The sequence below is a fragment of the Melospiza georgiana genome, chromosome 4 (genome assembly GCF_028018845.1).
Source record: "Melospiza georgiana isolate bMelGeo1 chromosome 4, bMelGeo1.pri, whole genome shotgun sequence".
Lineage (NCBI taxonomy): Eukaryota > Metazoa > Chordata > Aves > Passeriformes > Passerellidae > Melospiza > Melospiza georgiana.
This window is the reverse complement of record NC_080433.1, coordinates 58,874,350-58,888,858: the sequence shown is the minus strand read 5'-3', so window position 1 is coordinate 58,888,858 and position 14,509 is coordinate 58,874,350.

The following is a 14,509-nucleotide window of genomic DNA, read 5'->3' as shown; positions in this document are numbered from 1 at the left end:
TGTGATAACCCAGGCCCGAAGCAGCTTCTAGAAGATTGTTATATTTATTTTTCAGTATCTTCACTTCTCAGTATTTAGTGTCACATTTAGTTAATCCTATAAAAAGTGATGGGCCTGACTTAATATACTTTTCTAAGTAAAAGTGCTTGCAGCAAGGGAAAATAACTTAGAAACATTCAAACTAAGCAAGTGTTACAAACAAGACTTCAAAATACATTATTTTTTTGGGCTATTTTGTCTAACAGATACAGAAAATAATTCCAAAGCATTTCTTCTGGTGCTTTGTCTGGCATTAATATTTCCTAACAGAAACTGTTCACAGTTTAATTGTCCAGACTCCTCTCAAAGTCACTGAAGAGAAATAAACATTTCCAGAGCATGATCCATCTCCTCTAAAACTGATTTCATGAACTTTACTTTAGATGTGCTTTTTCTTTTTTTTCTTTTTTTGCAATTGTATATAGCAGGAGTAGTGATAATCACTTGGGTTACGTGCCTGTAGCTGAAAGAACCCAGTGCTAAGCTGGCTGAGAAACACCTTCCTGTGCCTTTGTGGTAGGCACAGAGTCACCAGTTACCCAATTCCACCCACATTCTTCAGAAAATAGATGACACCCAGAAATGTTATGACTAATTACTCTTGCTAATAACAGCAATACCCTCTCTTTTAAATGTTTTTCTTCCAGCTGTGAGATGTCCTTTACCAGTAGGTGTTTCAGCAAACACATCAACCTTTGTGTGCTCTGTTTGCAGGCATATCCTCCTGTATGGAAAACCAGATACTTCCTTTGGCAGAATTTTCTTTCTATGCCCTCTGTGTTGTATATCCTCTTAATCAAACTTTACAAAATATAATAATCTCATGGCATGAGCTAAACTTTATCTACTTTATTTCTCAACAGATGCATCTTATTTTCATTTAAACATCTATTTTAAATGTCTTTTTTTTCCCCAGATCTGTTTAGATATTTGCATATGCTTTACCACAAATCACTGCCTTGTGCTTTTGACATGTTTTTCTCTTTGTCTGTGATGGGTGCAAATATAAAATGCTTTGCTTTGTGTTGATTTGTACATAGCTTCCCTAACGGTATGTTTCTTTCCTTCAAGATGTAACCCACATCTGATTAAAAAATTTGCAATGCCTTTGCCCTTTCTACTTGGTTCTGTTTCTACATTGAAATGTCTGGTGCCATAGAGCTCCATTTTTGTCTGTATAATTATTTGCAGGTACGACCTTTCTGTTTATACTATGTATTCAACTGGTGCTAGTATTTCTCTCTGCTCTTCTGAGTAGCTTTTTATGGCTTTCCAATAATTGTTTTTTCTAATATGAAGTTGTCTTATGATAGTGCTTTCTTTTGTATTTCTTTTGAGTGTCATCCTCCTGTGATCTTTATCATCATCATGTCACATTTATCAGTGAAATATATATTTGGTTTTAGTAGGTATAACGGGGTTACCCACTCACTAGCTGCCTCTGTGGGTTCCTGTTTCTCTCACACAGCACTTTTCTTTGTATGAAAGGCCTTTTCTGGACAAAACAATAAAACTCAAATGGCATAAACAACCTATCTGATTTTTTCCCTTTCTGCTTCAGTGAGCTTGCCACTTGAGCCCGTTGCTCTGCCAATATCTCTGTCTTTTTGCCCAACGCTCTTCAGAAATGAGCAGCTTCCTGGATTGCTGACCACTTAGGTGCTTCAGAGCCTGCACAGATTAACATCATTAACTCTTTCCACTTCACGTCTCTTCAGCTTCTGTTTTCATAAGTCCTTGAAGAACACATTGCTGGCACTAGTCTGCACAAGACCCATGGTCAGTTAATTTTTTTTTCTACTGATGCTATGACATCTTGATGAGATCACTTAGAGCAATGGAGAGTTGAAGACAGATACTCTGAAAGGCCTGTGAATAACCAGAAACTTGAATATCATATAAGGTTGGAAAGAACTGTAAGATCACTGAGTCCAACAGTTAAAAATATGTTTTCTTGGACCTGGGTTCATGCCTTGGTTCATAATTCGGGGCTTTAACTCCTACTGGAGCCCAAGGTCTCAGCTTATCCCTACTGCTCACATGTTGGGCATCTTCTACACCTGCTTTGGACAGGGTCAGCTAGCTTCCCATCTGGGAAAGGTAAAGTATGGGGGTATCCTGGTCATTACTGAGATTTCCACTATAGTTAATATGGATGCAAAATGGCCCAGACCATGTCTCTAAACTTAGACTGGCATTTGGCACCTAGATTTAAGTGTGGTTACTAAAACAACATCAGAAATATCTGTTAACAAAAAGTGAAGCAAGCAGTGTCTTACACCAGAATAATACAGAATCTAAGCAGAGGCAGAATTTCCTAGTAACTTCATAACAAGAATTAAACACAAAGTATGTGTGACAAAAAGAAGCTGGGCATAGGATACTTGCAAAACTATTTGGCATTGGCATGCTAATTTTCTCTTTGCTCCACGACTCCATTTCTAATTTAAAATAATTTTTAGTAATAAAAATGATATGATGCAGAATTTGTGTGGAGTAGAAATAAAAGATTGCTAAGACATGAGAGCTAACTCATGAGTATGTTGTCAGGACACTACTCAGGCAAATGTAGTTTGAATATGGGAGGCAAAAACGTAATTTTGAGTTTGGTTTCTTTTTGTGTGATGTTAATAACTTCTGGTTTAATTGTGAGTTAAGACTAACATGACCAACAAAGGCTGGTCCCTAAAAACCAGAGGAAATGAAGGGTGTAAGTGAGATTAATTAGCCATGGAAAATGAGTTTGGCTGTCAGACCCCTGTCCCAGGGGTAGTTCATCTGTTAGTTAAACCCCACATAGTTAATCTGAATGGCAGCACTGGAGTGTGTGCTGGCTCTGATGTGCCCTGCCAGGATCTCTGCTCCCAGGGAAGCTGCTTTGGGCTGGATGCAAGATAGCTGGAGTGGCTTGGAAAGGTGCTATGGTGCCAGGAGTTTTCTTCCTCTGTGTGAGGGAAAGAGAAATACTGCTCACAGCTGCTATTTTTCATCTCTAATAAAGCTCTTGCTTGTAATGATTGCTATTAGTATTTCCCAGAAACAGAAAAGAGGCTCATGCTCTTTTCACAGGCTCTTAGATTTCCTCACCAATTTTTTTCAGGTTCTAACAGAAAATGAAACACCAGCAATGTCATGTAGTAACTGAGTAACAGTAATGGGCAGGGAAGAAAACACAGAAGAGCATAAAGTAAAATGAAAAAGTGAAAGGCTTGGGGTTTTTTATAGTTAGTTGAAATGACTGATTTCTGTTATTAGACAGAAATTATAAAAGAACACTTACTTAAAATAATAACTGAATGTTAATGAATAGTGCTGTCCTTGCATGTTTGTAGGACTGAGCTTTCTTCCATGCTGCTCTTCTAGAATGAAAAGGAGGAAAAGGAGACCATGACAGATATTTGTTTTAGTGACTGAGTTCAGTTCCTGATCCAAGAACACCAGTTACATGAAATATTCATGTTCTCAAAGAGAGGGGTTTTACTTCAAAAGCAGTTCTCAAATGTAGCTAAGATTGTGTGGAAATCTTAACATCCAGGACTGGGCAAGTGGCTTACTTTCTCACAGTAGAGAAAGAAATCTTGTGGAAATTAAAATTGAAAGTTACTTCTGAAGACAGGAAATCAGTCTCATTATAGATTTGTGAGCTGGCAGTAGATGATCAAGTTTTATTGGATAATCTTTTAAATCTTATAGCTCAGAAGAACAATTCAGAGGTCAACTCAGAAAAGTCTGAACCTTGAAAACAAGGAAAGAAAGCAGGCAGCAGAAGGGAAGGGAGATTTGTAGATGAAAGCAGCCTCTACTTAGGCTTTTACATAGAAGTACTCTTCCCCATAAATTAAGTGAGACCTTTGGATATCTGGCAGCCTGTTTGTGCCAGTGACAGTAGCTTCAATCATGCTGTGCATCTGAACATCTAAGTGACAGTACATACTTGTGTATGCACAGAGAAGCTGTGTCACAGGCACTTGGTAAATGGGATGTATCTGGGAAGTGTCAGCCCTGCTTTACACACTAAGCAGTCAATTTGCACCTGAGCAATAAATACAGCACATCCCAAGGGCTCTTCTACTACACATGTGCACAATGTCTGTGCAGAGCACACATTGCAGAGTTGCTCCTACAAGACATAAAATGCAGCCTCTGGAATTACCTTTACCTATACCCTAAATTTGGATAAGGACATGCACAAAGCTGTTCTGCCCCTCCTTCCCTGTTCTCTCCCTAGAGAGAACTGTGCCCCTCATCCTTCAAAACCCCAAATGCTGTACCACATTCTCTGTTTTACAGACAGAAATATTACAGATATAATTATACATGGCTAAAATACTTGTTTGCAGTTGTAGAACCTGAATGGATGGTTCTGTACATCATTCATGCCACTGTAGCACCTGGGAGGTTTAGTCATGAACCACTTCATCCTCCCTTCCCCTTGCAGGTGTTGCACAGACAGAGGACTCAGCCCTGCCTCTCCCACCTTACTGTTGCAAGAGGAGATGAGAAAGAAGAAATGGATGTTTGCTGTAATGTTATCCAATATACTGTCTATTGCTGTCTGGTACCTTGCACATGATTCTGACCATTGCCTGAAGATTGTGAAATCCCCAAGGACTGGACAACGATTGAAACAACATTTTTGTTTATTTACATTCCTAGTGCCTAAACAGAACAACTAAGCAGAGCTTAAAAACAGTTTTAAAGTATTTAAGGCTATTGGAGAATCACTAGTCAGTAATTAATAATAATAAGCAACTGGTAATTTAGAGTAAGAATTGAAGTTGGTACTTAGCCCTTAAAGAATTGCCTGTTATTTTGCTATGATCTGAATAGGTGCCTTTCTTTCTTGAAACAAGAAAATGCATGTGGAGTTTCCAGGATTGGGTCAGAAACAAAACTTATCTTAAAATACATTATTCATCCGCATTCAGAAGCTGGCCTATAACAATATTATAACAAAACCCCTTCTTCACTAAAAGAAGATACTCTGTAAGTACTGGGGGGTAAAAATACATTGTTTGAATGACTCTTCAAATAGAAGAGTCAAAGCCACTCTAAGAAATTCAATACAATTTTTATAAACAAGTCCAGATTTTAAGAAATGTGCTCAGAACAAAGCATAAATAAATTTTTTTTTCCAGATTATCTCCTCAGAATTCAAAATCTCATTAGAGAATTATTTTCAGCTAAGGTTAAAAAAAATTTGGTGCCATCAAGTGGAAATATTCTGTATTGCTGAGAAGAGCTGGCAAAGTGGCAGCACACGGATTTTATTAGCTATACATACCAGCACTTTCAACTATTGCAATGGAAATGTTTTCCCCAGCATACACATTATATCCTGGTTGAAAATGGGCAAGAAATCCCATCTGTCAACATGTTTTGAGAACTAGCATCCTTCTCTCTTACACATGGAAAGCATTTCTTGGTTTTTGACAAATCCTATTTATGGCTGCCACTAAAGACAATCTGTAATTACCTTGCTAGGAATGTAGCAGTGTGCTGCTGGCAAGAATTTTGCCTATTGCCAAATCCTCATTCCAGAGCACAGTGGTCCCTTTGAGGGAGCTCTTCACCAGAGCCAGCCAGCAGCCAATGCTACGTATTGAATTTGTTCCAATGCAGGGATTAAAAGTCACATTCCTTTGTATTTCTAAATTTCTCAAGTAATATTTTTTTTCTTAAGGCAGAATAACCTGATAGAGTTGAAACTCACTCCAACAAGTTCTTTTGCAGTGGTCCTTTGTGTTTTACCTCTTTTCTTGGAGTACCCTGCTTTCTCACTGGAATTGGCAGAGCGTAACATCCCTTGGTAATGCTTGACACTGCCTCAGCTGCTTGTTCACTGAAAGTCAATTAAATTCCTTGGCTTTATGCTAGGGAGGAACTGCATGGAACAAACTTCAGTTCAGCAGAACTGAAGACCTGTCACTTAAATAAAATATTCCCTGCCCTCTAGAGACTACTTTTTCAATATTAAGACATCTGGATCAACCTGAATAACTCAGATTTGGTGTTATTTTTATTGAGTTTTTTCATGGCTATCCCAGATTTTTTAAAAACCCAAAAATTTAGGTATTTCTTACTCTAAAAACCTTTGCTTATAAAACAAAGTAATTTTATTTTGGAATGATAATAATAATTCTAAATAAACAACGAATTTTTTTTTTTCTGAAGTAAGATTATTTCAAATTGAATTACCAAAATCTTTGAACTATTCTCTTGAGAACATTGGAAAAAATAGGAAAACCCTTCACTTTGGAAATTTATTTTTTTCCCTTCTATTTCTGAACAGTTATTACACCAATTTTTTCTGCTATATTCAGGAAGGCCACTCTTGTCAGTTATCACACATAAACTATAATGTATTATCACAAACCTTTTCCAACTAAATGATTTTTTGAATCATTTCCAGCTAAATTCTCTGTTATTAATTATCATGATTTCCTTCAGGAAAGCAAAATTGGTGGATTGTGTTACTTTAATAAAATTCAGAAGATGGACTCTCTGCATGCACACACTGTACACCCACACACATGTGCATGTATTTACAAAAACACCTGCTCTCCACAGTTTCTCAAGTCTGGCAAAGTACTCTCCTAAATCATTACAATATTCAGTTGTAGACCAAAATATTATATTATACTTTCTTTTGGAAAACAAACTCTAGTGTCTCATGCCCTGTTTTCGTCCCTTCTGGTACATAGGGACAGGGTCCCACTGATGCTTGTCACCCACTGATGCTTGTCATGAGGTGTCACTGATGCTTTCTCACCATTAGGCTTGGCTCCTGCTTTTTTTTTTTTTTCTTTTTTTTTTTTTTTTTTTCCTCCATCATCATTATGGAGAAATGAACAAATTCTCCATGATCATTATGCAAATGTATAAAGCACTCTGCATGAGGCCTGGAAACCAGAGCAGAGTCCTAGATCACCAGATGCCATGTGAGATCCTGTCACGCTCCTGTGCCCCTTCCCACCTGCTGCTCCGTCTCCTCGCACAGGCTCTGGGCAGAGGGATGCTCTGGAGCTCTATTGCAGTAGTGCATCAGGAAAAGAAACTCCTTAAACGGAGGTTATTTTCAGAGGGGCTGTTTCTATACATTTGAAGGGTTTTAGAAGCCCACTACATTCCAGAGTGGTTAAAAGGATGCAGATTTAACTGAGAATCGTGCCCCTTGGATCTCAAGGGAACAGTATGACTGTACTTGATACACTAATTTACTGAAGCATTTTTGAGTGTTTTATGTGGAGGAGAGACTAACTATATTATGTCTGTAGGTATTTCAGGAAAGGGAGGAGATTGGACATGGTTAAATGCTTCAAAGAGCTCATATGAAGTATGTTTAACTGTGTATTTGTTATATATCCTCACCTTCAGGGTCTTACAGGTTGAAGTCTCCAGGGGCATTGCTGTAAGGAAAGCATGCAAAGTTTTTTTCATGCATACAGTAACAAATATGTAAGCTGTATGTCCTTACATCAGAAGAACAATGCACTCTTCTTAAAAAAGATTGTGAAGTTTGTGTTTAATTCTCTGGAAATGTGGTTTGCTTTCTAATATTTGAAAGAGAGAGAGAAAATGGTTCCTAAGAATTTTTTACTTTGTTATTGCCCATTAACAAGTGGAGTTGTATTCTGCACCTTGATTTTGATTGTTTAGTAGAATCTCTTTTAGTGGCAAAAAGATTTCCTTACAAGTTAGTAAATGTCATTCATGCTGCAGGTCTCCATGCTCAACACCCTAATAAGTGAGTGTTTTCTTCTATTTACCAAATAAAGTCAGACAAATTAGTAACACATTACATTTTCGCTGTATTAGCAATCTTCACAAAACTTCTCTCAAAGGCCTGCCTTTTTTAACCATTTTCTCAAAACTCTCTAACTTTATGAAACTCAGCACTATATCTATGTTAAAACAGTACCCCAATCACTAAAAATTGCTGAGGTCACTCAAAGACAAAAAATATTTAATTCGTGAACTCAAAGGAAGTCTTGATTCACTCTCATGTTCTTCTTTTAAATGATAAAATGATAAGCATTTACTTTTTCTCATTAAAGAGCTACTCAGAAACAACCAATTTAAGTCATGCTACAGCCTCAAGAGCCTGTGGGCCAGTATTTGTTTTGGTTTGGGGTTTTCGTGCTTTTTAAAAATTTCATTGTTGTGGTTGTTGGAATTGAAATGCAGGTAATGGTTTAACGGTAAACTTTAATTGCTACGGTCCTATTTGTTATCTTATGATATGGGATGTACAAGCGTGAGACACAAAGATTTGATTTCATAAACACAATATAAAGTTTTTAATCCTTTCATCCTTATTAAACAACTTAAGTGACACAGTAGCTTTCAGTATATTTTTTATTGTCCAGATGCGTCCACCGGATGTAGTTTAAATGTTTTCCCAAAGAAGATGAAGACACTAAGCATGAGTAGATATACATGCATGTGGTTATATGTACATATAAACATGCTCACATATAGTCATGCACTGGGTGTATCATTTTCTCTATAGTGTTTTTAACCACAACAGATTAATGATCTAAATATTGAAAATTACAGAGAAAGATGATGTACCTCAGTAAATGGTGTGTTTTATGATGTATTTTTGTCATACAAAAGTAATTTTTAAAGGGTAACACAAGAGCAGCAGTTTTTGTCTCAGGGTCCTGGGCAGATGGAATTGAGTGCAAGGGGAAAGGAACTGGGCCATAAAATTCACATAGTAAAACAGGTGGATTAGCAAGATAGGAAAATCTTCATGGCATTACATTTTTAGTCTAGTTCTAGTTCATATTCTCTCTGTGGAAAGCTGTTTTGTCTCCGCTGCACTCTTACAGATGGTGGAGTGAAAGGAATCTGTATGGATACATTGACGGGAAGGCAAGGCAAGCCTTGTCACACTTACAGGACAATTAGGGTTATCTCACGCTGATGTATATTAGTTTGCAGTTAACAATGGTGTCAGAACACTTACTGTAACACCCAGAAAGTTACCTAGATGTGATTTGAAAGCTAGCTGGCCCTTGGATGTACTGTCACTCTGATCACATGCAGGAGTACATTGAGGATCTATTTTGGGACATCTGGTTGTTTTTCTTGGTAAAATTTTTCTTACACCCTGTGTTTCAGGACCTGCTCCAACATGTACTTCTCAATGGATGTCAAAACCGACCATACTGAGACAATAGTCTGGCACACATTTTTTTTTAATCAGCAGTTGAGGCTTAAGCAGACATCTCCTTTTACTCTTCCCATCCCTATACACTTTGTTCTTGTGCCTGCACATACCTTGTGTTGTTTAAGTCTGCTGACTTGTACTGAAGAATGAGTAGTATTCTTATTAAAGAAATAGCTATTTTTTAAAGACAGTTCAGTTGTGTTTTATTTCATGCTTTAGAAATAGTTTTGCTGATCTAGAACCTGTCGCTACACATGTTGCATATTTCCTACTATTTTCACAGTTGTGTTCAAATAATTTTTATATCTCTGATTTTAAAAGTCCATAAAGAATAAGGAACTCTTGCAAAAAAAACTTCAGTGAACAAGTGCTGAACATCTGGTCTGGCACTGGTCTGAATGTGAATTGTAGGCTGGACCATAATTTTGTGTCATTTTTATCAGTTTTAAAATGTGAACAATACACATTCTCCTACAACTCAATTAATAAAGACACTAATGGTACAAAAATAAAAAAAATTGAGTTTTGTTGTGATCTTTTTTCAGAAGAAGTTCAGCTCTCTCTGACAAACCTCCCTTGCAGGAGCTGGGGCAGTGATAACCATTGTTTGCTGAAGGAGCCTAAGAAGCAGGTTTGCACTTTTAACGCAGCTACAGCATAATTGCTTTAACGGACTCTTCAAGCAGTAACCCCTGATTCTCTCAAAACAAGGCCCCAGTTTTGATTTTATTCATTCAGTGGATCTATAATGAATGGCAGATTGTTATTGACTTGAATGCCCTACTGGTGTGAGCATCAGTAAGTCTAATTAATAGATTAAATGAAGATTTTAATGAAAGTATGTCAGGATATTTTAGCTGACCTGCTGTGGTTTCTTGCAGTGAACCTGGTACTTGTCTTCTAATCAGCCAATTCACTAATTTGCTGACTAACTTGACATCACAGCCTATAATTTTCTTCTGCGTTTAGGTTTATTTACAGAGCCATTTAAAAATACTTACATGGTGTCTCAAGGATTATGAGAACAGCTTAAAAAAGCACCTCAATTTGAGGCAGCAGTCTGAGTATGCACTGTGAATGCAAAAACCAAAGTTTTACAGTGAACAGGAACATAAATGATGCTACTGTGAGTTCTAGTGTTTACAAATGAGAACACATATGTCCTACATCTTGTGTGTTACTAAAATTAGAAGGTCTTTGGGGATGCTGAGAAGGCAATTTTTCCCACTGGGCAATAGGAATGTAAATATACTCTCTACGTGATTGTAGAGAACACAACACTGTGCTGCTCAGTGATGTCTAGTACTCTGCTGGGAGGTCAGTGTTCACAGTGGCAGCCAACAGCCACTGCAGGTAGTGGCTTTTGAATAAAAGGTCATGTTTTTCAATAGCCTCATTCTGACTGAAAGCCTGAAAGCTTCTTGCAACTTCTTGATCTCTGCAGTATAAAACCAGAATTAAAGCAGAAGCAAGAGTAGGTACACAGTCTGCAATAATGTCTTCAGGACACCAAATCCTTTTTTCACTTGAGACCTAGGGAGAAGCCCTATTCCAGCAGAAGTTGGTGTGAGTTTTTCATTGACTTCAACAGATTCAAGAATTATATGTGACAGTCTAAGAACAAAATCTCTGAAGCCCACCTCTCTCTATGTGTTCTGGGAGTTTATTGTTACCATAATGGAAGTCAGCACTTCCCCCACAGTGCTGAGTAAAAAGCATTCCAGCTGAGTAAGAATTAGAACTTATAATTAGGGGTTTTCAGACAAATGGAATCACAATCCACACAGACCAAAAGGTATTTATTACAGAAAACAGCTCTAATTCCAAATTAGCATGTTTTGTAAAGACAGAATTCCAGATTTTTTTTTTCCTTTTAAGCCATTCAGTCTTCCATATCTGGAACACAGCACAGTGCAGGTGGGATTCACCTTACCTGGCTTTACATTGTCACAGCATGACTCCATGCTGGCTCCTTAGGCTGCCTTTTTCTCTTTGAAGCATACCGGGAACTTTTGGAGGGCTCATTATGCTTCAAATATAAAACAATTCTCCTGGTCTGTTTTGGATGCAGGAAGAGATTCAAATGGTGCTGATAAAATTCTCAATCTCCATTCAGAGGGATGACAAATCTGTGGCAGAAATCAACTCTCCAAATGGCATTTTGGCAGTATCTCAGCCACATCCTTATTTGATCTGCTCTTCCTGCTTGCACACAGGGTTTTGCTGCTGGGTAAAGCCAGAGTCACCAAATATACCTCTGTGACTAAAGAAGGATGATCTTTTATGTGCTGACTATTTTGGCCCAGCCTGCAACTTCATTTCCTAGAAGAACATTCTGAAAGCATCAGTACGCTAAAATGTACAAACCTCAATTGTTGCAGTGTGTTTTTTAATTGTAATGCATTTCTAGCAGTCAGTCTTATTTTGTACTGTTATAGCATATTTTATTATTGACGGATTGTTTCTTTTCCCCCTGTATTGTTTGGCCCTGGCTGTCCATCACCCCAAAGATCTGCCCGTCTGTTCCCTGTTCCTCCTCCTATTGAATGCCAATCCTTCCCCAAGCCTGCCTCTTTCTCTGGAAACTTCCTTATCAATTTTGTATCCTTCGAAACCCCATTGGTTTGTTGAAGTTATTCTCCTCCCCTGCAGTCCCCTATTGGCTTAAACATTGTATTCCCCACCTTGTGTTCCACCCCCAGTTTCTCCCAATTGGTCAAAGACTGTATCCTCTCCTGGGACCTCCTCCCCCTTATAGGCTGATGTATGCTGCTGAGTTTGCGTTTTCTGTCTCTGGACCTCCAGGAGTAAGCTTTTTTGGAAACCATACAGAAGGCCTCTCCCTGATCCATGTCCCTACCCTGGCACTCAATCATTTCAAATGACACAACATATACTTTGACCCCAAGCAAAGTAGTGTATATAGAGTTCTAGCTAAAAGTGAAGTCTTTTTTTATATACGCATGAAGAAATCTCTAAACGTTCTTGCAAAGAGAAATATGTTTAAAGTGAAATGGTTTGGTGGTAAAATTTTTAGCTGCTGTTCTGTAAAATACAGATTTGCAGAGCTGACCAGAGCTACAGCCCTACATATATCCATGCATCCTCTATCATTAGGAATCAGCCTCTCCTTCTCGTGTACAGGAGTCAACCCTATTGGTATCTAGACTGTTATAAATGATCAATCGAAAAGCCAAATTATCAAAAATATGAAAAGATTTTATTTATCTTTTTCTGCGACCAAAATATAGTCCTCAAATCACCAGAGCCAAAGAGACAGCGTCGAGCCCGGTATCGGCGCCGGGCGAACACAGATCCGACGTCTATCGCATCGGACCTCCCTCTGTTCACACATGCCCGAGGCTATTTTATACAGTTTTTTATGCCTGAGGCAGAGGTGCCCCGCTTTCCTTTGTAACCCCGCACATGCATGAGAGTTTCTTTCCCTGTGCTGGGCTGGACAATTGCTGTTTCCTGAGTAGTGGCAGGCGCTGATCACATCAGGGGAAGTTGCGTGTTCAGATGTATCTTTCTGGCGACTTCTGTTATCTCGGTCGATGGTATCAGTCGAGCGATGATTACTCTGGAGTGTCTCCTGATTACCCCGGAAGACGACATCATCGCGCTGGGCACATCTAGTCATAGGTAAACGGGGCATTGTTCTCTTGCTGCCTTCAGGAATTTCGACATTCCGAGCTAGACCTGTCTCTGAGCTGCTTGTGGTCAGAGACTCGTTTGGATTTTACAATCTTAAAAAACACATTCTCACTTTAAGCATGAATTATTTCATAACATATATTACATAGACCATGTCCCGGGCCTCACAAAAGACAGCAGGAACTTTTAAAACATTTTTTACCACCATCACAGCAGTTAGGGCATTCAGGGGTGGCTCGGATGTGCTACCCTTCAGTTACAAGGAGCCATATACAGAAAGTATCTTCCAATGTAAAAAGCTGAAGGAGGCTCGTCCTGGAAACCCGAGTTTGCTTGCGCTTATGCTTTCGACACATGTTTTCAAGTCAGCGTTTCAAATTACACTGCGACTTCGAAAACAGCCCTCAACTTTCCAGCAGAGTGTTCTAAGCAATAGGCTCGTGGCCAAAGCTGACATGGAACATAGGAGACGACCCAGGGACACGTATGTTATCTCTGTAACATCTCCATTGGAAAGGCTCGTGGCCTGGTAAAGGTTCCAAACTCCCAAGGAATATTCACAGCTGACAGCTCTTGACAAAGACAGTCCTCTCCTCTCCTGTCCGGTCAGCATTAGGTTCAGGCAAGTGCCTCCTCCTGGCCTGCCCCGCTGGGTGGCCGGCATGTTTCCTGCCCAGTTCCCATAACCGGTGCGTTTCCCCGAAGCGCGGGGGGCGCGGGCGGCCATTGGCGGCCCGGGAGGTGTTTCCCGCCGCCGCCTCGCGGTTGGCTGCGGCGCGGGGCGGCGGCGCCGCCGGACCTCGGCCGGAGGAGGGGCCGGAGCCTCCCGGCCGTGCCTCCACTGCCCCGCTGCCCGAGGTAGGTCCGCGCTGCCCTGCGCTCCGGGTTCGCGCTGCCCGGCGCTCCGGGCGTCAGCGAGCGCTGCCCGATGCCCTCCGCCCGCCCGCTAGCAGCGCTTCTCCCCTGCCCGCTGCCGCCCCTCTGCCTTGCCCTGCCCCTCCCCGGGGATTTTTCCCCTCCGCGCGTCGCCCCTGCGGGCGGCAGGCCCCTCGCTGTGCTGCCAGGCACTGTCCCAGCCCCAGGGATGCTGGCGGGGATGTGACCCGCTCCCAGCAGGACCGGGGCGGTGGCGGCCCCGCGGTCGCTCGGCTGCTGGAGGGGGGGCCGAGGAGGGTTCCCAGCGCTCAGGCTTGGAATGCTGAAGTTAGTTTCACTTTTACAACGGGATGTGGATATCGCTGTGGCTGAGCCTGAGCACACACAGGGAGGCATGCAGGCGGGCGAACTTGTGGCCTGCCAGAGGTCACCCGGCTGTTCGCTCCCTGCTCGGACACCCGCGATCGCGGTGCACTCCCTCAGGAAGGCGCCGCTTCTCTCCTTGTGCAAATCTTCTGTGAGGGAAATTTGCTTCACTGCAGGCTTGGGTATGAGGTGCGGTGTTTTAGTACAAACTGCTCTCATCCTTAGGTTTTACTGTGCCGAGATAGTGACATGGTGTGACAAGGCTTCTTGTTTTTTGAGAGGGATCGTTATGTGCTTTTAATCCTCTCAGCATGCTGAAGAGAAGCATCAAAATACCTGCAACTTCAGTTCAGTAACCTTTGCTGGTGGACAGATGTAGTCGTGGTAGGAAGA